This window comes from Acinonyx jubatus, chromosome D4 (genome assembly GCF_027475565.1).
Source record: "Acinonyx jubatus isolate Ajub_Pintada_27869175 chromosome D4, VMU_Ajub_asm_v1.0, whole genome shotgun sequence".
NCBI lineage: Eukaryota > Metazoa > Chordata > Mammalia > Carnivora > Felidae > Acinonyx > Acinonyx jubatus.
The window spans coordinates 45796250-45822516 of record NC_069391.1 but is presented as its reverse complement, the minus strand read 5'-3'; the positions used below and the strand labels follow the sequence as shown (position 1 = coordinate 45822516).

At 37.4% G+C, this 26267-nt stretch overlaps 1 long non-coding RNA gene across 2 annotated transcripts; it reads left to right on the top strand.

Moving 5' to 3' along the window:
- Positions 1 to 1419: 1419 nt before the first annotated feature.
- On the top strand, positions 1420 to 25850 carry LOC106983154 (uncharacterized). Of its 2 annotated transcripts, none has more exons than XR_008290773.1 (4): positions 1420 to 1651; positions 4694 to 4781; positions 7625 to 7702; positions 25628 to 25850. It is a non-coding gene; the product is annotated as an uncharacterized LOC106983154 (long non-coding RNA). The 2 variants fall into 2 exon arrangements; XR_001431475.3 differs by having other exon boundaries at positions 4691 to 4781.
- Positions 25851 to 26267: the final 417 nt, after the last annotated feature.

Here is a 26267-nt window from a genome sequence, read left to right as displayed (position 1 = left end):
TCAATTAGGTGTTAGTGATACTGAAACAAAGAGCAGGGAAGAGAAGGGTAGAAAGTAAATCTGGAGAGCCAATGTGGAATAACAGATACAGTGGGTGTATTTTTGCTTCTCCTGCTCTTTGCTGGGGCCATGACTTGAGTTTTTCTGGGACATGTAAGTAACTTATCGGAATGAAGTCCAATCTTTCACTGTCAGGGTGGAGAGCCTCTAGGCCTAAACTCAGAGGGATGGTGACTCAACTGGAGTCTCCTATCTTGATGGGCTCTCTATGCCATCCTCTGCTTACTGAGTCCCTAAAAGTAAAGCTCCACCTTTCAGCTGTCTTCAGTCAATCTGTAAAGCCTCCAGGGCATAAGCACGACTTAGCTATAATGTTGTTTGATCTCTACCTGATTACCCACTTTCTGTAATATTTTTACAAGAAATTTTGAAGGAAGATGGGGAGGATCTAACTATTTTCTTTGTCTTCAGTAGAAAGGTTGAGCAGGGGTTGGCAAACCATGACCCATGGGACAAATCCAGCCCAAAACTTGTTTTTGTAAATTAAGTTCTGTTTGGAAAAAAAACCCATACCTATTAATTAATATATTGTTAATAGCTGTATTCATGATGCAATGGCAGAGTTGGATAGTTTAGCTAGAGACAGTAGGACTCCACAAAGCCTTAATACTTACAATCTAGCCCTTTATGGAAAAAGTTTACCAGATTCTGCTAAACATGCCCGTCATTTTCAGAAACCAATCATCCTTCCCACAAGAAAATTTAAACATATATAATTCACAGTATGAAGCATCTTCATATATACCATCTAATTAAATTTTAGTGGCAAACTTGATCGAGTTGAGTTTCTTTATTATTATAGATCTATCTAACGATGGTGATATTAATGAAATGTTCAGTGCTCAAACTGAAGTTAATTGGTAGGAAAATAAGAAAGAAGTGGTGTAGATTACTATAAAACTGCCATTGATGGAGATAAATGGAAAACTGGAACTTTAAAGTGATTAAAAATATGATTAAGAGATTTAATTAATGTACACACAAACAAATATTAGGCTTATCATCATTTAAATCATATTTTGATACTTTCTAGCACCTACTGTGTGGCTGATAATATGCTACAATTTTTATATGCACTCTCCCAATCAAGTTCCAATCTCTGTTGAGTTAATTACAATTCTTCTCATTTAACAGATGGGTAGACTGAGTTCCAGAAAGTTTAACCAATTTATTTGTGATCTCAAGCTTGCAGGCAACGGTTTTGGGATTTGGATCCCCTTTAGAGTGAAAGCAGCAGAAGGACCAGCTGGGGCCACTTCATGTACTTCTTTAGACAACAGGGTTGTGCTGCCCCAACAGGTTTTGTTCATGTTGTAAATACGGTAACAATACCATCTCTGACTTTTTGTTTCAGTTGTATCCTGGGAAAAAAAAAAAAACATCAAATGGCAGAGGCAGAGGTGTTTACTTCTAAGAAACAGTAGGACAGATCTGATTGATTTGGACTGAGGCATACTGACAATTCAACAGTAGCTGGCTGAAATTGCCTTTTCCAACTGAAATAGGCAAGCCTTGTCGAGAGCACTGTCGTCAGCCCGCACCTGCTGCAGGAATCCTTTGCAGTACTTCCGAGGCAACGCGCATCTTGGAGGTATCTTAAGACTCTGTTATGTATTTATTATGTTCATGGATATCAAAGAGGTGGAGGACAAGTTTGGAAGCTTCAGATAAACTTCAGATAGGCTCTGGGAACTTCTAATTGCATTTTTTTAAGTTGTGTTTTATGTATACTCTTTATAAAAGATTTCTTCCCCATAAATTCCTAAGAGACTGTTCCTTAGCCTGCACTCAACAACTGGAAAGTTTTTTGTCTCTTAAAATCCAATTGATGTTTAGGTGTCTGTGCCTTCGTAATGTCCTCGGTTGCTTTCCCAGCAAGATGTTTGCACTTAGGACTTCGTTTTGCTTTAACTTTGGCAAAGATTTGCCCTGAGTCTGAGGCCAGGAAGGAAGTCATTTAGGCCCCAGAAGGACAAATTCATCTTGACTGGTAAGTAACAGAAAATGGGTTTGTTGTTACAGAAAACTTACAGGCTTAACTTGAGCAGCTGTGAATGCTGCAATCGATTTGAAATGGTTGTTTTAAAAATAATTAACTACAAAAACAAATGCATAATTAAATTCTAAATATTGTTATACTGGTAGGCATGTTTATATATTGTAATTAGTCTGAGGTGAGAAAAAGAGCCCAACGAGGTTCCTGAACCATTAGAATACTTCCAGTGTCAGAATGCTTCATCCTTCCCTTCCCTATTTTTTTGCTCACCCTCCTAATTTTGTTACTTCTTAGTCTTGAAGAGAGAGAAATATAGGGGAAGAAACAATAGAAAAAGGCAGAAAAGTTGGTACTTTCTAACACTGGAAACACAAATCATATGACATCAGTGGAGAATCAGTTTGCTTGGAAATTCAAATATGTGACCTCCCTGTAATGTAACATGAGCGATTACTGAGAGTTGATCTCTATGTTTTTTAGAATGTGTCCTTTAACAAACGCACAGTAAATGTGCTGTCTCTGGAAGCATTGACCAGTGTGTAAAGTCTTGTTTCACGCAACTTGAAACCATTGAAAAATATTTTTGTGAGTTACCTTTACATGTCCTCTGTAGGACAAAGATAAAATAAGGGAAGAATAATTTTTATGTGACAATGAAATGGACTCTTAAGGGTTGAGGAAAGGATTGGAACAAAAAAAAATGTCAGTACATTTAAATTAAATTTGCTTGCAATGATTGGTTCAGTTTCAAAACCTCTTCTGGTTAATAACCATTTTGCCACACACCTTAGCCAAAGGTCACTACTATCCTGATGGTTCCACCATTATAGATTAGTTTTGTCTACTTTGGAAAATTATACACATGGAATCATACAGTATGTTCTCTTTTATGTCTTTCTTCTTTCATTCATGAGATTCACCCATGTCATTGCATTTGGTTTTAGTATGTTTGTTCTCATTGTGTGACTGTACTACACATTATTTATTAATTTGACTGTTGAAAGATATTTGCTTTGTAGGACTGCAAACCAGGTAAGTGGAATCCTGGAAAACCTTTTTTCCCCCAAGGTCTCTGCCTACACAAATGATTTGAGTAAAAATGAATTACAAAATTTATGGGCCTATGTGATACTGATTTATCAATAAACATTTAGAATAATAGGTAGAGAAGAGGTACTTACAAATTTGTTTATTGTCCAGTTGGTAATCATAAAGATTCTTCATAATATCCAAATATCTTCTAAATAAGACCCAGGAATTATGTCTTAATGTTCTTAATTGTCACATGTCTTATTCCTGGCTAATGTTTTTCTTACTATAAGGAAAAGTGAGCAAGACTTTACTATCTGCAATGCCATGGCTCTTCAGCACCTGTTGGTATTGAAACACCATTGATTTTCTTGCCTTTGCATATTCCTAATACCTTTTTGTTAAATGCTGGTTACCTTATTACCCATGATGTTGCATCACCCATGTGACATCTGTGAATATTGGCTTCCAATGCCTCTCCCAAAGATTGTTACTTTACTTCATTGATTGTGACCACACATGCAAGTCTTATCCATAGTGTGCAGTGTCAACAAGAATTCATTTCTAGCCATGATAAATTTACCATTCAGAATTTTATAGGATAAACATAGAGCAACACATCTTGTTAGCTATGTCTTCTTTTGAAGTCTTTTGACTAGAATCAGTATAATCCTAGAATGTGATATCTTTTGGTGTTGGTTATAACCCCTGCCTTGTACTTCTTCCCACCATTGGGAATGATCAGCTAGGAGTCGATCAGTTTGTACAAGCAGGGTGGTTCCCATCCATACAAGGTATATCCCTGCCATGTTCGGTATGGCTTAAGAACAATCAAGGGAAGCATCAAGAGGACCCACTGGCATTACAGAGCATCAGTCTGGTTAGCCCATGGAGGAGATAGCTATGAGCAGCGCTGGAGGACTGGCGGATATGAGATACACATTCTATGGAGAGGGTGGAGATTGTACTGGCTGTTCATATGGGATGAGTGCTGCCACCCTCACCACTGCCAGGTGCAATAGACTAGATGTGGCACTGAAGTAAGAGCTGATACATGGATGTACATAGGTGGTGAAGTTGTCAGTGGACTGTTAGTAGCCCAGAGCCTGTGTCTATCTTGTGTCACCCCAAATTACTGTATTAGCATCATTCTGGTGACTCAATCCCATGTGATTTTATAGAAAAAAATGCCAAACAAGGAGTCCTGGACCTCCTTGGGACATCCAGTCAACCCCATGAGTGGGGTAGAGTGTTGGAAAGCACCTAGGAGAGGGGAAACAGGGAGCAGTACCCATGAGTCCTAGTCTGGGCTCAGACACCCTACATGGATGGCAATACCAGCTCCAGCTGATACTACCCACTTGAAAGAGAGATAATTGCAAGGAAATCACTCAAAGCATGGGGTTCCTTGAGGCATTGGTAGGTAGAATGCTGCATGTCTAAGGACAATACTATTGGGTTGTTTCTAGTTTTAACCATTACAAGAAAGCTATTATGAATATTTTTGGTGCACATATGAACTGATTTCTGTTGGCCCTATACTCAGAGTGGAATTGACTATAACTAATTATTTATAACTGAACATAACATGCATGTTCACATTAGCAGGTGCTGACAAGTTTCCAGAGGATTTCTATCAAGTCACACTCTCAGAAACCTGACAATTATCAGATCTCCGCACCCTTGTCAGCATTTGGTGAGGTCATTATTGTTATTTAAAACAAAAAAAATAAGCTCTTCTGGTGGATTCAGTGGGACTTCATAATGGTTTTAATCAGATTTTTCTGATGAATAATGATATAGATACCTTTTCATATGCTTATTGGATATGTTGGTATCCTTGATGATTTTCAATTTTTCTATTGACTCTATTTGATAGAAAAACATCTTTTTTTCTTATTGCTTGGTAGAAATCTTTTTCTTATTGAATGTAGGAGTTCTTGATATATACCTTTAATACTAGTCTATTATTGGTATTTGTATTGCACATATCTTTATCCTATGTAACATTTAGGTTTTTATTCTCTTAATGGTGCCTTTGAGTGACAGAACATTTTAATTTTAATATAATCCAGCTTATCAACATTTTCCTTTATTGTTAGTACATTTTTGTCCTTGAGAAAGGCTTGGTTTCAGCCTTTCATAGGGCAGTTTTTCCTATTTTTTATGGACCACACTCTTTAGGGTTTCATCTGAAATTCTGGGTTCTTTACCAGAAGGAACCTCACCTTGGCAGATCCTGAGCTCTAACCCTGTCTTTCAGTACCAAAAAACTTTGGATATTTTTGCTCATTGTTTTAGCCTCTCAGACTTACTTTCCACTTGTATTCTTGGTGACTTGCATATATAGCTTTGGTGTCAGCTAACATCTCGTGGGGAGATTGCATATAGAATTTTCTAACTCACTTTTGTGCCATTCCTTCCTCTGTGATCTTGGCCCTGCAAATCTGGGCATCTCCAAATTCTAATTTCTGTCTCCCCAGCCTGATGGAACTGCCTCCAGCTCCAGATTGCTTTCTGCTTCTCTTTCCTGAGCTGCAAATTGGTAAATTCCTCAGGAAAAAAAACCCCACAGAGGCAAATTTGAGTCTCACCTCAGTTAGCTTATTTTCTGTGATGTTGATCTTTCAAGTCCTGTCCTCTTTGGATCATTTATTATGCTTTCAAATATTCATTCATTCATTCATTCATTCATTCATTCATTTTTGTATTTATTCAAAATAATCTGCTTTTATTGTTGATCTGAGAGAGAGAGAATTACTCTGATGCATGACATATGCTATCATGCCAGAGGTGGAATGAAGTCATAGTTCTTAAAATAATCCTTTAAACATGCTACACCTGGGGAGTTTCATTGGTCCTAGTTGGTATCTAGTTCCAGCTTTTCTCCATCTTTATGGCCCCTCCTATCCCTTATCTTTCTTTTCTGTAATTTTATTTCTGTTCCTCTTCGGCAATAAAAAATTCCTCTGTTTACCTTATGCAGAGTACTGCTGTTCTCTCTCTCTGTCTCTTTCTCTCTTTTAATCCTTGAACTCTGTAGTCACCTTAACTGGCAGGACCCATTGTCCATTCCAAGCTTTTAACTCTCATGTGAGGATAGTTCCCACTTTAAGAGGAACTCTAATGCAGTTAGAAAATTGTCCCCTTACACATTTCTACAAAGGTATGTATCAGTTTTTATATAAATGATACCTAATTCCAAAGAGAAATTGAAGTGGCTTGACAGAAGGAAGTCAAAGTCCTTATGTCTGAAGTATATTTTTTGTTTTTATCTTGCTCTTATTTTTTTGAGTAATATTCCCTATATATATATATATATTCTACTATGTTCTAAAATCTTAGAAAATATTTAAAACTTCAAACCTGACTTGAAACTTCTTGAAATTAAAGGAGACTTATTTATTTACTTATTTCTTTAATGTTTACTTATTTTTGAGAGATAAAGTGTGAGTAGGAGAGGTGCGGAGACAGGCGGGGGGACAGAAGATCTGAAGTGGGCTCTGTGCTGACAGCAGAGAGCCTGATGCTGGGCGTGAACTCACCAACCTTGAGATCATGACCTGAGCCAAAGTCAGATGCTCAACAAACTGAGCCACCCAGGTGTCCCTTCCTTACCTAATTTAAAAAAAATTGACTTCTAAATGAAGCACTGATGCTAGGAATATTGCTCTGTTAAGCCTAAGTTTCCTTTAGGCTCATCCTCTGGATTCACTTAGATAAATTATCATTTGCGCAGACTCTCAATGTATATATGCTGTTCACTCATTCAACACATATTTAGAGTGCTAACTCAGTGCCATGCTCTGTGCTACGTGCTAGGCATACAATGGTGAGCAAAACACACATGATCTCTGTCCCCATGGAGCCTACTGTTCTGTGGAGAGGAGCAGATATTAATAAAATGACATAAAATGCTACCTCAATCTACAAACGGAAAATTGTTGACAAGAAAATGTGCGGCCTCTGTGATAGCACAGAGAGATCACATATTGGCTGGGAGTTGCTAAACAAAGCCTCGTTATGTGGATATTTCACCTAAGGTTACATGCAATTTCTATCATTACTCTGAATAATCAGCAAGGTGAATGATTTTGTTACAACTGTGTGCTACAACTATGTAGCATAACATTTCTAATCATCATGAGATCATCACACTAATAAAATTCCAGTATATAAGACATATCCCACAAGCCTACATATTGTATGGCTAGGATGTCCTTTATTTTAAACATTGCTCTATTTAATGGCATAGGTGGATAGCACAGGGATAGAGAAAAAGACGGTTCTTTGTTGTATAGTACTAAGTAAATTTAGATATTCAGTGTATTGTTTTAAATTTTTATTTATGCTTCCAGTTGGCGTTGCTAGGTGGAAAGAAGGATGTGCTGATATTTTTCAGGGCAGATCATATTTACTTCCGGTCTTTGAGCATAAACTTCAACATATATACAAAAATGATGAAAATTGAATATCTTGGAAGAGAATACCTGCCAAACACTATTGTCACTTGAAATGCTACTAATTCTGTTCTTGCAGCTTTGCCGAAGGAACGCTATGAACAAAACATGCAGGCATGAATGTGTGTCATATTCTCAGGGAAGGGCGAGCATAACAGTAAGTACAAAGAGAGGTAGAATGGAGTGGAAAAAATAGAGTGGACCCAGATTACAGGTTGAGGGGTGTCCTGCTAAGAATTTGTAGGTAATAGGGGAGCCACTGAAATGGGTATGTTGTGGCAGGGAGGATATCTATTATTTGGTAAGATTGCTTTGAGAAACCTGAGAAAATGGATTGAAACGAGGAGAGTTATGGACTGAGCCACAGTGAACAGATAATATCTGGGAAGGGATGGTATTCGAGAGTCTCAGATATGTCACCTATGATTAAAGATAATCTCTGTTGTTGTTGTTGTTTCTTTCTTTTCTTTCTTTTTCTTTTTTACTTTTAGGAAAAGCTTAACAACTGGAGAATTTTAATGAATCTGATAGGATTGCGAGATTACTAATTAACAACAATCGATCTTCATTTCATAATTTGGGGTCCCTTATCTGATTTTCCTATTACCTTAAGCATTCTATGTTCTGACTTTTTGCTTTTGATTCCCTCAAACTATGCTGCTCACAAATGAAGAATACATTAATGTAAATATGTAAGGAAGTTCTCGTCTTTATCATTTGCTCCTGAGCCTTGGACAGTTCTGATGTAAATCATTTTAGAAGCCTCCCTAATTAAAATGGAAACCCATTGTGTCAGTTTGTCTGAAGGAACTAGAGTAACGTATATTTGAAGGTTTGTTTGAATATAGCTTTTAGGCTATTGACAGAAATTTGAGAAGGAGGCCAAGTTTAGCAGCATGGGCCCAGAGAAAGACCAAAGCCAGGCATGAATATTTACTGACAGGCGGTTAAGCAAAACAGCCACTCTGCTGTTTGTCTTTTCACTGTCCTGGATATTTGCTTCTTATTAATCTTTTAGGATGTATTCTTCCTTTGCTGAATCCATTATTAAACAGAGAACAGACATTGTGTTAGTAGCATTGTTTGTTCTTGCTCAGGTTGATGGAGAAAAAAATATGTTGGAGGTAGTTAAAAGAAGTTGTATTACTTTTCTAATTATGTGCATTTACAAACAGAACAAGATTTCTAAAAAGACATCCTGTATTTTTAGTTGTTTTTAGGTGAGAAAAGTGTATATCTTAACACTAGATTGTAGAGAATGATCTCACAAATTCTCTAAAATCTGCCTCTTGCTCCCTGGGAGTTTTAATAGAATTATAAAAACTATTATGCTGATGAGTTTTTATGATAAAAAAAGAATACACTGGATTTTGTGTTTCATGGGCCAGCTATGGATTGCTTCTCTAGGATGATTTTGCCATTTTTATCTGCAGTATTTTTTGGCAGTATTATTGTCATAACAATTAAAATAATATTGTTCTATTAAAATTAAATATGTAGCTACAATCTTCATTCTTTTAACAACCTTGTAGTTTAGAGATAAGGTTGCTGAGGCCCAGAGAGTTTGAGTAACTTGCCAAATATCACATAATGGTAAATAAAGACACTGATATTCAAATTTAAGTCTGCCTCCAAAGATCCTATTTTTTTCTGATATACCCTGCTGCTTTTTCACAGAGATAAATGTCACACCAAATTATTTTTCTTCTTCTACTCAGAGGAGGAGGATGAGGCATGGAGGAGTTGTGTCTTGACGATATGAAGCAATGAGACCTTGTTGTAATAAAAAATGGCAGCCAGTCTTTCAGTGGCTTGCTCATTAGTGTCTCAAAATAAAGAATTCAGTTCTGATGATGGCAAATTCTTGGCAACTAACAAAAGGAAGCAAAATACAAACATTTTGAAGTAGGCTTCTACTGATACTTCTGTCGGAGAGATTTATACTTTTGTCTCTTTGTTTTCCCAAAGTGTCCGTTTCAGGAAAACCAAATCTCCATTTCAGTTTGACCTGAACGGGTTGTGTGAAGCCTTGTCACTTACTGCTTGATGGATGATGTCATGATGAGTGGCATGTACAAGGATGGAGTCAGTGATCTCAAACTTTCCAAAGCTTAATTTGTATTTTAAGAATGTATATGTCTGGCCAAAAGGAAAGATACAGTCAGTGGCAAAGAAGCAAATTTTGGCATTTTAAAAGCCCATATTGTTAAATTGTGCAATTGAGACTGTATCAGGGATGAATAAACTACAGCCACTCGGACCAATCTCCATCATCTGAACTTGTTTTTGCATGGCTTCCTAAGTTAAGACGGTTTTTTACATTTTTAGAGGGTTGTAAACTAAAAACCAAACAAACAAATTAAAAAATGCAAAGAATATGAAAGAGACCTTATGTGCTCCACAAAGTCCAAAATATTTACTATCTGCCCATTTGGAGGAAGAGTTTGTCTATGCCTGACCTATACAATGATGGTTAAGATATCTAAACATATACCAATTCTATTCCATGCAGCTTGCCTTAGAGAAACAATAGATTTGTGCTTGAATCCTATTTACTGCTTGTGTGAACTTGGGTAGAATACAGAATGTTCTTGAGGCATACTTACCCATTCTTGAAATAGGTATAATGTTATCTGTGTCATAGCGTAGTCAGAAAGATTCTGTATGTGAAGAAAGTTTTAAGTGTCAAAGCAGATTGCAAAGTAGAATGTAGAGTATAATCTCATCTTTGTAAAAACATGTTTATTTTTACGATTTTATTCACATGAAAAATGCCTGGGAACATAGCCACTGAGTTGTGTTAACAGTGGCAAATGCCGGAGAGTGAGAATAAAAAAAAAAGTTTACTCTATTTTATATGGTTCTGTATTAAATTTTCAAAAGGTACTTCTTTGTTAATTACAGAATAAAAATAATTTAAAAACTTTTGGCTTATCATAGGGATAGGGTGAGTGTTGATCCTTCCTTTTTCCTTAAAGAAGAATAAAAGATTCTCCTGATAGCAGATTCTAATTTGTGGATTTGAACAGCATTTTGGAAAAGGCTTACGTCTTAGCCTAGGATAGCAGAGCTCAGATTATTTAGGAGAACAAACATGTAAGTGTCTTTTAAAATGTACTTTATTGTTTAACAATTTGTAATGTCCTGACTTCTGAAAGGAAAATTAGATTCAATATTTCATTTCAAGTTTTAGCCTTTATATGGTTGGATGGGGCATCCTCAAATAGGATGCCATCCTCCCTGCATCTCACTTGGGGGAAAATTCCACCACTTAGGTGTCGTGTCCGTCTGGACTTTCTTTTATCCCTGAAGTCAAATTCATGGAAAGCTCAGCCTAACCTCAGTGGACCCAACACTTCTGTTATTATAGACTGTTACTATGACTGAAAGTATTTCTGTAATTAATGAGAAATAAAAGACATAATTAGCGACATTCTCCTTCCATTATAGCCCAACTGGGGCTCCATCAGGTCTATAAAGATTTCAGATTCTCTTAGACTGTTAGGCAATGCTGTTTGCCATGGTCTGGCTTCGTCCAGATATATAATGTAAATTGAAAGAGCATTATATTTATATAATGTAAATTGAAATGTAAATTTCATCTGAAGTTGAGGAAACATGCCCATTAGTTTCATTCCTAAGTGCTATGACTTCTAACTAATGATGCTTTGGTGAAATTCCAACACTTTCAATATACCCAAACATCCTCAAGACCCCACAAAACTGTAAGATCCCAGGTAAGGTCACTTGAGCAGCTTCTTACCAAGACTGATGGTTACTCTCGTCCTCTGGAGCTGCCATGCTCTTTTGTTCTTTGCACAGTGCACAGGCCCTGCGTATCATTCCCTGTAACTCCCACTCTTCCAGGACCAGTTTGCCTGCCTCGGATTTCTCTCACACCTATAATTCTTTTTTTTTAATTAAAAAATATTAATGTTTATTTTTGAGAGAGAGAGAGAGAGAGAGAGAGAGAGAGAGCATGAGCAGGGGAGAGGGCAGTGGGGGGAGATAATAGATAGATAGATAGATAGATAGATAGATAGATAGGGATACTCTTAAGCAGGCTCCACCCTCAGCCTGGAGCCCAGTGTGGGGCTGGATCCCATAACCCTAGGATTATGACTTGAGCTGAAATCAAGAGTTGGACGCTAAACAAATTGAGCCATCCAGGCGTCCCTCTCACATCTGTAATTTTGATTCACCCTCACACTATCTTTCTGAGGTGTGGGTCATCCATTTTCACCATTGCTCTCCACAGTCCCTAGGATTACCATTATTCATCTTTTAACCTGTTTAAAAAAGCTTTTCTTCTTGGAGATGTTTCTTTTACAGGATACAATGCAGTTGATTTAATTTTATTACTCAGCTCTCTTGAATAGGATTGTCTCTGTGTTATGTCTCTGTCCTGTTAAAGGGATAAACAGTCTGCAGAGAGGAAAGGAAGATGGGTTGGTTTAAGTTCAAGTACAATTTTACGTGGCTTCCACTCAAGATCCTACAAGGCCTGATGAATCTCATTCCTCATGTCTCAGTGTCTGTCCCTTAGAATGCTGTGTTGTCTTCCCGAATCTGTCCACCACCATGGCTATCCTTTCTCAGCCAAGCCTTCAGTTATAGCTTTGTTTGGTCTAAAACTGTGAACAGGGCTTGGACCTTTCCCATAGGAACTTTGTTTCTTAGGAAAACTTTGGGAGGGATCTAGTTGTCTGATAAAGTTCCTCTCTGTATTCTATGACTTCGTTAAAAAAAATGTTTAAAGGTTTTTTTTTTTTTAATACTTTGATTTCCTAAAAACTGCAAAAGACAGTATAGACTTCTCATACTCTTTGCCCAGTTTTCCCTGTTGTTAACATCTTACAATAGTACACCTGTCACAACTGAGGAACCACCATTGGTATATTCCTATTAACTAAACTCAGTCTTTATTTGGATTTCACTAGTTCTGTGATTCTTAAGGAGGTATTTTTTTGCCAAAAGCACAGGGGATATATAGGAGAGTGTTGCCTGTTATATTTTGGATTAAGCTCTGATCCTTTCTAGGTAATTTGGGGTGGTGAGTTGCTTGGTTGACAATTAATTACATTATTTTCTAGGTGTGTCCTGATTAAATGACTTGAAAGGGGTGCCATTAGGGAAAAACATTGTTTTTCACACAGCAGTTCTTTGTGTTTTTAGAACTCCAAAGTAAGAGGACAGATTAGGGTAACCTGAGTCTTCTTTTAGTGAAACCTTTTGCTGAGAAAGAGCAGGCAAAGGCCTCTGCTCCAATTTTAGTATATGTGCTGCTGGAGGGAGCACCAAAGGCCTCTGCTCATGTGGCTCCCCCTGCCCTGGGGCTTCATGGGAATAATGCTGACTTCAGGCAAAACTACAGTGCCTGGGAGAGCAGTAGGGGCTAAGTAAGGTTTACAAATAGGATAAAAATAAAAATCATTTGGATTTTTGGAGAAAGCAGAATGAAGTGAAACCAGGATGAACTTAAAAACATAGAAAACTATTAAAGTGCCCAAGGGGATTTGGGTTAGTGGTCATAGAAAATCTTGTATGATTACTGTACCTTCTTTAAATGTAAAATCTATCTTGTAAATGTTCTGAAGATACTGTATTGTGTGTGTGTGTGTGTGTGTGTGTGTGTGTGTGTGTGTATTTGAGCTGGCAGGGTGACATTTATTAGGCAAATAAATATTGAACAGCTAGCTAGCTGTGGACTAGACACTGTAGTAATTACTGAGGATACTGAATAAAGAAGACTGTTCTTGCCCTCAAGAAGCTTATGACCTAGCTGATGGTGACCTTACATATGTATAACCTAGCAGTTTTTCTTTTCAACTATTTCTCTTCCTCCAATTTATACTGCATTTTATCTGGCATGGCAGGAGATGTCTAGCTATGGCAATATGACCATTGTCATAAGTTTGTCCTTATGACAAATATAAACACAAATTATCACCTTCATTAACAAATGTTGATTAAGTTTTTGCTCTCTGTAGCACTTTTACCAGCCATTAGGCAAATAAAACCAATGTAAGACATACTCTATCCCTTTTTTACCCAGTGTATTATCCTTAAAAAAACAATGGTACAAGTTAGCCCCAGTTTGTTCTGAAGAATGTTACAGATTTAAATTCTCAGGGAGATTAGAAAAGGATGCAATCGCTTCCAACTGGAACCAGAGGTGAAACCTCATGGAAGAAAGCCTCAGATTATGCACCAAAAGTAAAACCTTATATATTCACAGGGTTTTCGAGGGTTGAACTAGACCAGCTCAATTTATTAAACACCCCCCTGTTTTCTTTGGTATTGCTCATTTTCTCACCTTTTTGTGCCACGATGACCAATTATGGTGAACATCATTCATTTCTCATTAGCTGCGTTAGAAGAAATGGTTAATATAGATTAAGGTTGGCAGCAACAAGCCATGCCACCCTGGGAGTTAACACAGCAAGTGTGGAAATTATCCTGGTCTCTTCGCTTCTCTGGGTTCCAGTGCAGACCTTGAAATCCCCTATACCAGTGATTAACTAACTGGTTATCTGTATATTGTGCCACAGTATAGAGTTTTGGCCCAGAGTCCTAGTTCATGGTAGAAGTAAATACTTATTCTATGCTTTTTCTTGATGTCTCCAATTGCTGTTTTACCCATAGGATATAGTTGGAGACTGTCATAATTCTGCCATAATATTCCAAATTTAGTTTTCAAACAGTCTTTGTCACATGCATTGTTATTTTTAAGATACAAGTGGCACAAGATTTATTATGCTATAGTCATATATATATGTATATGTGTGTATGTATATAATTTCCTACCCCCTAAGAGGTGAATTCTGTAGAGGAAATGAAAATAAAAATTTCATAGGGTGTAGGGCAGAGCAAATGCTCATCACAGACTTATCTGACAAGTCTCTTTCAAGAGCCTGTCCACAGATTGAAGATTCACTCTTTGCTCAATTTGCATCCTTGGCCCAATAAATGTTTTATGACCTCCCTCTATGAGCACTCACAGCCAGAAGGAGGTAATGCAAAATTGATCTGTATATTAAAACTGCTGAGCCAAGCGGGCTTGCTCCTGGAATTACACTGATTATGTGTATATGTGATTCAACAGGCCCTATTGAGACACCACAGTATTTGAAAAGACACCCATCAGCTGCATTTTTTATATACACAGTTTCTTCTTTTCCTCCTCCTCTTAACCCTCTGGACCAACTCCTATATTCACATTTTTAACTCCCTTTGGGCTCATGAATAGCAATAAGTGTTTTCAGAAAAGAAAATGCTTCACCATTATGCTCAGCAGTCTATTATTTCTAGAATACAAGGAAGGACATAGACCTTCAAATCAAACACACAGAGGTCGGAATCCCAGCTTTACCATTTAATTGCTATGTGGATTTGGGCAAATTATTATATCTCTCTGGGCCTCATATTGCTATTTTAAAGTAGAGATAATAACATCTACCTGCCTGAATTGTTGCAAATATAACTGGTATAGCCAGGCTTTCGCTGTCTGTGAATATAAAATGAAGTCCATTTCCTTTCATATCCATGTTATGATGGTGGAGTTAACGCTGACATGATAGATCCCCTTAAAGCATGCTCTAATTATTTCTGGAAATGACACCAGGTTCTCTTTTACATAGGCTAAGAACAGATTTATTCACGTTTTTCATTCTGTCCTTTTTTGACAAGCTCCCAAGATATTCATTTATATAACAACTATTTTTATTGATACCTATTTTGTGCTAGGAGCTTTTCTAGCACATGGGTTATTGCTGAATAGGACAGACAAGGTCCTTGTTTTCGTGAAACTTATAGATTATGTGGAGCATCTGGGTGGCTCAGTTGGTTAAGTGTCTGACTCTTGATTTTGGCTCAGGTCATGATCTCCCCAGGTTTGAGAGTTTGAGACCTGCTTTGGACTCGGCTGTCAGCTCAGAGCCCAAGCTGTCTCTTGGGATTCTCTCTCCTCTGTGCCTTCCCCATGCACACATGCTCGCTCTCTCTCTCTCTCTCTCTCTCTCTCAAAGTAAATAAACTTAAAAAAAAAAGAAACTTACAGATTGTCGCAGGTGAGGGGTGAGGGAGTCAGACCAAATAGATACATAATTATAGATAAGGATACTCTGAAAGAAATAAAGCAGAGAAATCCTGTAGAAATTGACTAGCAAGCTGTTATAGAGGAACAACATTAGAGATGATAGGTAGTTGACATTTGAGCTAAAACCTAGATGGTGAGATGGAGCCTACTAAGTGAAGATCAGAAGTAGAGGAAGGACATTCCAGATTGAAGGAGCTACAAAGACAGTTTTGAGAAAGAGCCACGGAGTTAGAGCAACTGAGGGAAGAGGACTATGTTTCTGGTCATCAATTCTGACATGTGGGTTTCTTCCCACACCACCAAGCGCTTCATCAACACCAGGTGGGTGTCTTGCAATTCAACTCAATTCTGACACTATCTACCCAGGAGAGAGCATCAGATTCCACAGGGTAAGGGTTTAGTCCCATAACACTCGATACTGTTCCACCCTGAACTTGCACTTCAGATGCCAGGTTGCTACCTGTGCTTCTGACTGACTGACTATAAATCAGAGCTTCCCATGACCCCCTCCTTTGGTTTCATTAATTGCTAGAACAGGTTACAGAACTCAGGAAACCAGTTTACTCACTAGATTACTAGTTTATAATGAAGGATATCAAAGGACATGAGTCAACCTACATGTGAAGAGATATATAGGGCAAGGTATAGGGAAAGGGCACGGAACTTCCACGCCCTCTCCTTGCACACAACTCTTCCCGGATCTCCATGTGTTCACCAGTGAGGAAGTTCTCTGAACTCTGTCCTTTTGTTTTTTTTTTATGGAGACTTTGTTATATAGGCAGTGTTGATTAAATCATTGGTCGTTGGTGATTTATTCAGTCTCCAGACCCTTCCCCCTTTCCAGGGAAGTCAGGTGGGTGGGACTAAAGGGTCCAACCCTCTAATCATGTGGTTGGTTCCTCTAGGGCCAGCCCCAATCCTTAGATGACCTAGGGGCTTTCCAAAGGACACCTCATTAAATAACAAAAAGCACTCTTTGTCATTCTCATTGTTTACAAGGGTTCTAGGAGCTTTGTGCCAGAAATGAGGGATGAAGACTAAATATATGTTTCTTATTATAAATCACAGGGAGTATAACTGAAACAGTGAGAAAGGGTAAGGTAGTACAAGGTGAGTCTGATAATTGTGCAGGGGCCTGATTATGTATGTCCCTGCAGGACATCAAAGGGCAATTAGAATGACTGGAAGATACTGATTGATATGTTTTAAGCAGATAAACCACAGGATCTAATTTACTTAAAAAAATTACGTTAAAAAAAAACAACCCAAAAAACTTCTGGCTGCTGGATGTGTAAGAATATGAGTACAAGTGTGGAAATAGGGAATATATTTTGGCTATGATTGTAGTTCAGATAGGAGGGGTCGCCTGGGTGGCTCAGTGGGTTAAGCGTCTGACTTTGGCTTAGATGATGATCTCATAGTTTGTGGGCCTGAGCCCCACGTTGGGCTCTGTGTGGACAGCCTGGAGCCTGCTTCAGATTTTCTCTCTCTCTCTCAAAAATAAACATTAAAAATATTTTTTCTGGCAGTGGCTTGCGGGTATGATACAGAGCATGAGTTCTGTTTTTCATAAGCTGGTACTAGTCTTACTATTGAAGATGTCAAGTAGTTAGATATACAGCCTGAAATCTAGGGTTTAGAGAGGATGGGAGATTTAAATTTGAGAGGTATGAAAATATATATAGTATTTAAAGCAATGGATGTGGATGAATTATTGGGGAATATGAATGGGAGATAAAAGAAGAGGTTATAGGATCAATCCCTAGAGTACGCTAACATTTAGAAGTCAGCTAAAGAAGAGAAGAAAGTAAAGAATATTGAGAAAGAGAATTAACGAAGCTGGAGGAAAATGGAATAATGTATGATGTTCTGGACTCAAGACAAAAAAAGGCTTTTAAAAAGGTAAGAGTGTTTGAATGTACGGCTAAGAAGTGCAGCGAGAGGAGACAGAGAAGGGATTACAAAATTTGGCAGCAGGGAGATCACTGACAAGATCCTGAGGAGCTAGTTCATTGAGTCATTGACGTAAAGAGTGAAAACCCAGTTGAAGTGAGGTGAAGATAAGATAGGACCTGAAAAAATGGATATAGATAAGTATTTCCAGACATTTGGCTATTGAATGAAGTAAAGAAAGGAGACACTCTTTGGCAGAACATGAAAGGTCCAGAAAAAAAACTTTTTTTGTTTGTTTGTTTATTTTTTCCAAACGGCAGATCCAGAACCTGTATACTTTTCAATGTTAATAATCCTTGGAGAAGAATAATTGATGGTCTTGGAGAGAGGGGGAATCTTTGCCACAGTGAAATCTTTGAGAAGCCAAGAGAGGATGTCTATAGAACACAGGTGCTCTGCTGGCATTTGATAGATAAGGACTGGTCTTTCATGGTAGGGGAAGAGAAAGCAGTGACTGCACGTTCATTTTGGGGGAAACTGAAGACAATTCCATCTGATTATTCTATTATCTCAGTGGAGTACAAGGGAAGGTTATTATTTAAGAGTGAGCAGGGAGGAAGAGGGGTTTTGGAGGGTTTGCGGAGAGGAAAGATGTGAAATAGTCTCTGAAGGGAGAGGCAGTGCCAGTCTTTAAGGAAATGTTCTGGTCTTGCTGGGCAGGCTTGAGTACCCTCAGAGAAGGAAACAAATTTAAAGTAAGACCTATTAGCGTGGTGGAGTGCCTCTGCTCCTGCACACGCTCTCGAAAGTGCTATTCAACCCACAAAACACTGCTGGCGGCTGCTCTGAGAGGTGCTCTGTGAGGGACTAGTCCCTTTGGGACCACGTTCCAAGCATAAAATGAACATCCACAGAGCAAGGCTACAATTTTTAACAAAGTTTTGGATCTGGTGGAAGGAAGCCATGATGGTATGAATTTAAAAGTATTCTTGAACATAGCTAGTCTTGCAGTTCACAGGAGAATTTTCAAGGAAGGTCTGATGAGCATTTTGATGCTTGTAAGTCGACTGGCTCCCAGGTAGGTAGTAAGGGTCAGTTTACCCTCTCCAAAGAGAATGCCCTTGAGAGTGGCTGTTCTGTGTCCAAGAACCAGGTACGCCAAGGCCCAGAGAGATGAAAATACTTCATTCTCATCCCAGCCTGAGGTGTTTCCCAATCTCCATTTTTTGTCCCTAGAATTTTCCTCTTTCCAGGTTGACTGACAATAGTAATATAAAATCACATTTTTAAAGCTTATTTATTTATTTTGAGAAGGAGAGAGAGAGAGAGAGAGAGAGAGAGAGAGCACACATGAGCAGGGTAGGGGCAGAGAGAGAGAGAGAATGAGAGAGAATCCCAAGGAGGCTCTGCACTGTGCAGAGCGTGACATGGGGCTTGATCCCCATGAACCGTGAGATCATGACCTGAGCTGAAATCAAGAGTCAGTTGCTTAACCGACTGAACCACCCAGGCACCCCAATATCAAATCACATTGAAGAAAGTCTGTCTTAACCAAAATGGATGTAGTCTTACTTAATGGCCTGAATAAAATAACAATATTAGTGCATTTGGATTATTCCCTCTAAATGACATCATGTATAGAACATCAGTTCTATCAACATCATCATCATCAACATCAGGTTGAGTCTGATCAAATACTTTTTTTAAGTCAATGAATAGTAGCTTGAGGGCAAAGCCATATCTGTATGCTTTTTCTGTAGTTCTCTCTATTTCAGCTTCATACTTCCTATTTGAGCTACTTAAGAACATATACAATTCCAATGAGCAATAGTATTTTTTTAATCTACACACCATCCAGGAATACAGCTTGCAGAAACACAGTTTATGCAGGGCAATTTACATTGCCAAATAGAATTCATGGCAGTGAATATTTTATATTTTTCCCTAAAGAAAATATGTGTGTGATGGTTTTACATTTGCAGAATTATGGCTCATTCAAGAGGTTCTCCCCCATGCCATAACTACAACAAAGGGTTTCTGTTTCCTTCCACAAAGAAGAGTTGAGGTCTCTTCTATGTTGATGTATAGATAACCCCAGTGACTTTGTTTGTTTGTTTATTTATTTATTTATTTATTTATTTATTGAGAGAGAGAGAGAGAGAGAGAGAGAGAGAGAATGAATCCCAAGTATGCTCTGAGCTTTCAGTGCAGAGCTCAATGTGGGGCTCAAACTCATGAGCCCATGAGATCATCACCTGGGTCAAAATCAAGAGTCAGATGCTTAACTGACTGAGCCACCCACGTGCCCCCCCCTCCACCACAACTAACTTTTAAATAGTAATTTTCTGAGGTTTCCAAAACATTTAGCGTTGAGTTGTGGTCTAAGGACCTTGCTAAATGAATTTTAAAGATCACATGTTTAATGTGGCTTGAACATACCTACAAAATAATAGGGGCCCTATCTTATAGATTTTAAGTTCTATATAAGTTAATGCTATAGTATTATGGTACCTACATCATAGGTAGATACCTAGAAAATGTAGATTCTTTTACCTATAATAATCATTGTTTCTTTCAAAATACAAAATTAAATTATTATAATGTACATTACTATTAGTACAAGTGCCTAAGTTTGCATTATATACTGCATTTCTGCTACTTGATTGGTTCTTCTTCATGGGCTTATTACTCCACTTTATTAAAAATCGGCATTTGCTATAAAATGGATTTGTCTTGAAACTTTCCCATGGATCTATTTATCAAAATGGCTTAATTTAACTTCTAGGATATATTAAAAATAATAAATTATAATAGTAAAATTTTATTATACCACTTTATTAAAAAATAGATTGTTTGCCATACTGGGAATCCAATTTACTTAAGTGTTTACGCTGGTGGGGTGATTACAGTAGGGTCAGAGAAAAAATGAGAGGAAAAGAGAGAGAAAGAGATTTACAATAGATTACAGCAAGAAAATAAAACCTTAGAGTATGACCATGTAGGTTAGCAACTATAATCATAGAAAAATGAAAAAAAAAGGACGATGTCTCAATGACTGGAAACGAGATAATTGCAAATAATGCACCAAACTCCAGGCTACTGCATGAAGAGCTATGAAACAGAAAATCTTGGCCTGTTGTGAAAAAAATTAATGTTTCTGATATTCCTTCATTCACTCACTTAATCATTTATACATCAATCCTTGCATCATGTTTAGATGAGATCAGTGAAGAAAAAAATTGATGTCTAAATTCTGAAAAAAGGTAATGAAATAAACTCCTATTTGGTTATATGTCTTTCTTTGTAGAGACATGTGCATACTTGATTGGTAATCATAATTAATCCTACCACTTTATAAAGGATTAAACCTGCAAAACTATAAAACTCCCAGTAGATAACGTAGAAGAAAATCTAGGTGATGTGGGTATGGTGATGCCTTTTTAGATGTAACACTGAAGATGTGATCCATGAAAGAAACAGTTAACAAGCTGGGCTTTACTAACATCACAAACTTCTGCTCTGCAAAAGACAATATTAAGAGACGCAGAAGACAAATTATTTGCAAAATAGTTTTTGGGAAAAATATTTGCAAAAGACACATCTGATAAAAGACTGTTACCCAAAATATACAAAGAGCTTTTAAAACTCAGTGGTAAGAAAATAAACAACCTGATTTAAAAATTGGCCCAAGACACCTTAACAGACACCTCATCAAAAAAGAGACACAGATGGCAAATAAGTACATGAAAAGGTGCTCAACATCATATACTTAAAAGAAATGGAAATTAAGACAACAATGAGATACCACTAGATACCTATTAAGATGGCCAAAATTAAGAACACTGACACGAAATGCTGATGAGGATGTACAGCAACAGGAACTCTCATTTATTGCTGGTAGAAATACAAAAGGGAACAGCCTCTTGGGAAGACAGTTGGACCGTTTCTTAGAAAAAGAAGACATATTCTTACTATATGATCCAGCAATTGTTTTCCTTGGTGTTTGCCCAAAGGAGTTGAAAACTTGCGTCTACACAAAAATCTGCGTGCAAGCGTTTATGGCAGCTTTATTCATAATTGACAAATCTTAGAAGCAGCCAAGATGTCCTCCAGTAATTGAATGCGGAAATAAACTGATATATCCAGACAACGGGATAGTATTCAGTGCTGAAAAGAAATGAGTTATTAAGCCATGAAAAGACGTGGAGGAAACTTAAATACAAATTATTAAGTGAAAGAAGTCAACCTGAAGAGACTACACACAATAATTCCAACTAGGACATTTTAGGAAAGGCAAAGCTATGAAGACAGTAAAAACATTAGTGTTGGCAGGAGTTTGGGGGTGGAGGGAGATGAATTTGCAGAGCACAGAGGATTTTTAGGGTAGTGAAAATACTCTGTATGATATTATAATGGTGGATATGTGTCATTATACTTTTGTTTATACTCGTGGAATGTACAATGCCAAGAATGAACCCTAAGTTTAGCCATGGACTTTGAGTGACTATGATGTATCGATATAGGGCTATCTTTGGTGAAAAATTATACTATTTTGTTGAGTAATGTTGATAATGAGGAGGCTATGCATGTGTGGGGGCAGAGTTAATGAGAAATCGCTGTACCTTCCTCTCAGTTTTGTTGTAAACCTAAAACTGCTTGAAAAAATAGTCTTTAAAAAAAGCAGGCCCTTGACATCAAAAATCCATATGATCTTTTTGGTCAATAGGACTACTGTGAAATTGAGATGTGCTGACTCTAAGTTTATAACACATACTGGATTTTGAAGTGATAGTAATAATGATAAAAAATATAAGATATCTCAATTTTATGTTATATGCTGAAATGGTATTATTTTGGATATATTGGGTTAAATAAAATACATTATTAAAATTGATGTCACTAGTTTCTTTTGCTTTCTTTCAAACGTATCTAATAGAAATTTAAAATTATACATGCAGGGGCACCTGGGTAGCTCAGTCAGTGGAGCAACCAACTTTTAGCTCGGGACATGGTCTTGCGGTTCATGGGTTTGAGTCCCTCCTTGGGCTCGCTGCTGTTGGCACAGAGCACGCTTTGGATCCTGAGCCCCCCTCTCTCAGCCCCTCCCCTATTTGTGCTTTCTCTCCCGAAATAAACATTAAAAAAAACTTTAAAAAATTATAATAAGTGCAGCTTAAATTATATTTAAGGACAATACTGCTCTAGACCAGTCTGCCCCCAAATAATGAAAATTGTTGGAAACAATGGAGGAATTAAAACACACATACATAAATAGGTATTTAAGAAAGGTTTGCGACTTTTAAGGTGCAATCCACACTTCTTAGATCAGAGGAATTTATATAGGTTTCTTCTGATTTTGACTTAGAATTTATTTCTGAAGATTTGTTTTACGGATTGTGCTGACTTTTTTGTTCATCTCTCCTAGTAAATTAATTGCGCTTGCAGGATTTTTCTTGGTTTTCCGGTACATTTCTCCTTCCTTTCATGTTTGTCATCTATTCTCCGACCTGTTCCAAGGGTTTGAAATTGACTCCATATATGACTTTCCACATGGTGTATTTTGAGGATCCTCTGAGAAACGATCTAGGGTGGGATCTATGTTTCTCACTGTAAAGTTGTTTATGGCTTTCCATTCTCAGCCACCCTTTGGGCATCACAATTCTGACTTTCTCACTCCCACCTCCTCTCCCTCCTTCCCTTCACTCTGTGTGGTATGTGCATGTGTACTTTGGGTTTTGTGGGAATTCAGAATGTGTGATGTCTAAGAATGGAAACTAAGGTAGGTTTTTTTTTTTTTTAAGCTTGTGTAAGAAACAAGTAATCAGACAAATGCTGTAGAGGATTTTGTTGAATATCGGTCAGGAACCCCGTTCTGTTTGAAATGAGGTAGCATCCAGCATATTGACATGAATGAAGCCGACACTTGGATGCAGAAAATTCACTGAATATAAATTTAAATATTAAAGAATAATGAGGTTATAAGTGCCTGAAAAATTGCTTTTGCTCATGCCCAGTAGGAATTTTCATGAGCATGGAATTATGTAACTGTTTCTGCCTCTCTGAAATATTACCAAAGTTTAATTGGCAGTTGTACAATTGGGTGGAAATTTTTTAATGGTTTACTGTTTTCTATAGATTGAAGTCTTCACTTATTATTACAAAACGTCTTCATACATTTGACAACAATAAAACCCAGACAGACAAAATGAAAATGTTGGTACCTTAAGAAATGTAAGATGTTGGTCAATTTATAAGTGTGGATAGATCTGTTAAATGTCCAGGAATGTTAAGGTATTTTACCCTCTATTTATTTTAGACAAAAATATAGTCACAATTTATAATTGCTTATATTTAGATGATATTATATGTGTATCTATATGTGTATAATTGTCCATAAGACAAATGGCAGTATCTTTCATTATTGTCATATCTTTACTTCTGCATCTTTATATTTGTGAAATTAGACATTAATTTGGAGGTTTAATGAATGAAATATTTATATGCAGGAGTTCCTGGGTGGCTCAGTCAGTTAAGTGTAGGATTCTTGATTTCAGCTCAGGTCATGATCTCACAGTCATGAGATCAAGCCCCAAGTCGGGCTCTGTGCTGCACATGGAACCTGCTTGGGATTCTCTCTCTCCCTCTTTCGCTGTCCCTCCTCTGCTTGTGTGTGTGCCTGTGCTGTCTCAACATAAAAAAAAAAAAAAAAAGAAAAAGAAAAAAAGAAATATCTATATGCAGATTTACTGCATATGTTTCCTATTTATATATATTCCCATAAATGAGTGAACAAGTCTTTGCAAGATGTTTTGTAAAAATCATTGTTCTTAAGATATTCACTCATTATACCTAAGCTTGGGAATGGATATTTTTACATTTTACCTTCTTTTGTTCAGATGAAATTTGTAAATATTAACGGAATGTCTATTATGTGCAGGTGCTTCTTTCTACTTGCCTAATGGGGCCACTGATACTGATGGTTGTATTGTGGTTTTGTGTGAAAATGTCCTTGTTTTAAAGCATTTGACTGTGATGGGACATAGGTCAACAGTTCTCAATAGTTCAGGAAGAAAAGAGTTTTTTGTACTTAAAATTATGCGCCATACTTATAATTTTCCTGTAAGTTTGAAATGTTTCTAAAAAACAGAAGGAAAAAAAAGACTATCACTTGGCAACTGTTTGAGCTTGGAAAAATAACTTCAATGTTCTGAGCTCAGTTACCACACACTAATATCTTTTTAAAAAGTTTTTATTTACTTATTTTGAAAGTTAGAGAGCACACATGGGCAAGTGGGGTAGGGGCAGACAGAGAGGGCAAGAGAGAGAATCCAAGGAGGCTCCACACTTTTAGTGAGGAGCCCGATGTGGGACTAGATCTCATGAACCACAAGATCATAACTTGAGCCAAAGTTGGAAGCTTAACCAACTGAGCCACCCAGGTGCCCCTGGGCATACTAATAGCTTAAAAAGTTGTTTTAAGGATTAGGATTGTAAGTTAATTATAGATCTATGATTTCCTATTTTATTCAGCGGTTTATAATTTGTTAGAGTCATTATTTACTTTGACGTTCAAATTATTCCATATTTGCTAGTGGGAGCCCCTTCTAATTTGAAAGCCTGTTTTAACATCCTTGCAACAATCCTATTTTATGATTAAAAAAAAATCTTTAAATTGCATCAGTATAGCACATCAAAATACACATGACATAAGGGCATTTGCAGACATCTCAGAATAGAGATCCGGACAGTGGTTTGCAACAACACAAAACAAATACAAAGTCCCTGAAGAACCACCGTGTTACAGAGAATGCAGCACCTGTAGGAGGTGTCTGTGATGGCAAGCACTGGGACAATAACCTGAAGTGTTGTTTGCTCTATTCATGGTGGTAGGCAGGGTAACCCTCTGGTTAAAAAAAAAAAGACATTTCCTGACTTATTTCAAAAAATATTAATCCCACAGAGAAAGAAAATCATGGTTAGGGAAAGGGAATTCTAATATTTTTGCTTATAATCTCTGAAAACTGAAGAGATGAAATTAACAGAGGGAAACATGGGGGGAGGTTGTAATTTCCCTCTTTTTCTTACCTTTAGGAAAAACCAGACCCAAGCTATTCCAGACACATGATGTTATTTCTTCAAGACCTCCAAAAACAGGAGACTCCACCACCTTCTCAGTCCATTTCAACATCTACTGATACTTACAGCCTGGAATTCTATGTCTCTAAACCAAGTATCGTGGGCTGCTTTAAGATGAAACCTGCTATTCTTGTTCCGTAGTCAAAAAAATAAAAATTCTGGTTATCATTCTCTTCAAGATGTCTGTAAGGGAGTAGTTTTCAAATTTATAGTTGCCGTGTTCATTCTCTACTTCCAAGTAGTAAGGATGGAATATTTTCTGGATTTTTACTCTCTGCCAGAGAGGCATTTTACTAACATTTACTGAGTACTTACTATATGCCAAGGGTGGACCTTACTAATTTGTTGAAAGCCTGAATAGAAAGCTGAGTAAGAAAGAATTCTTTCTCTGCCTGTCTTCAAGCTGTGACGATAGTCTTCTGCTTTCAGATTCAGAATCAGATCAGAGCTTATACTATTGTGTATAAGACCAGTCCAGACCAGACCTTCTCAGCCTCCATAGTTGTGTGAGCCAACTGCTCATAATTATCTATCTATCTATCTATCTATCCATCTATCAACTATCTGGCTAGCTCCTGTGGGTTTGGTTTCTCTG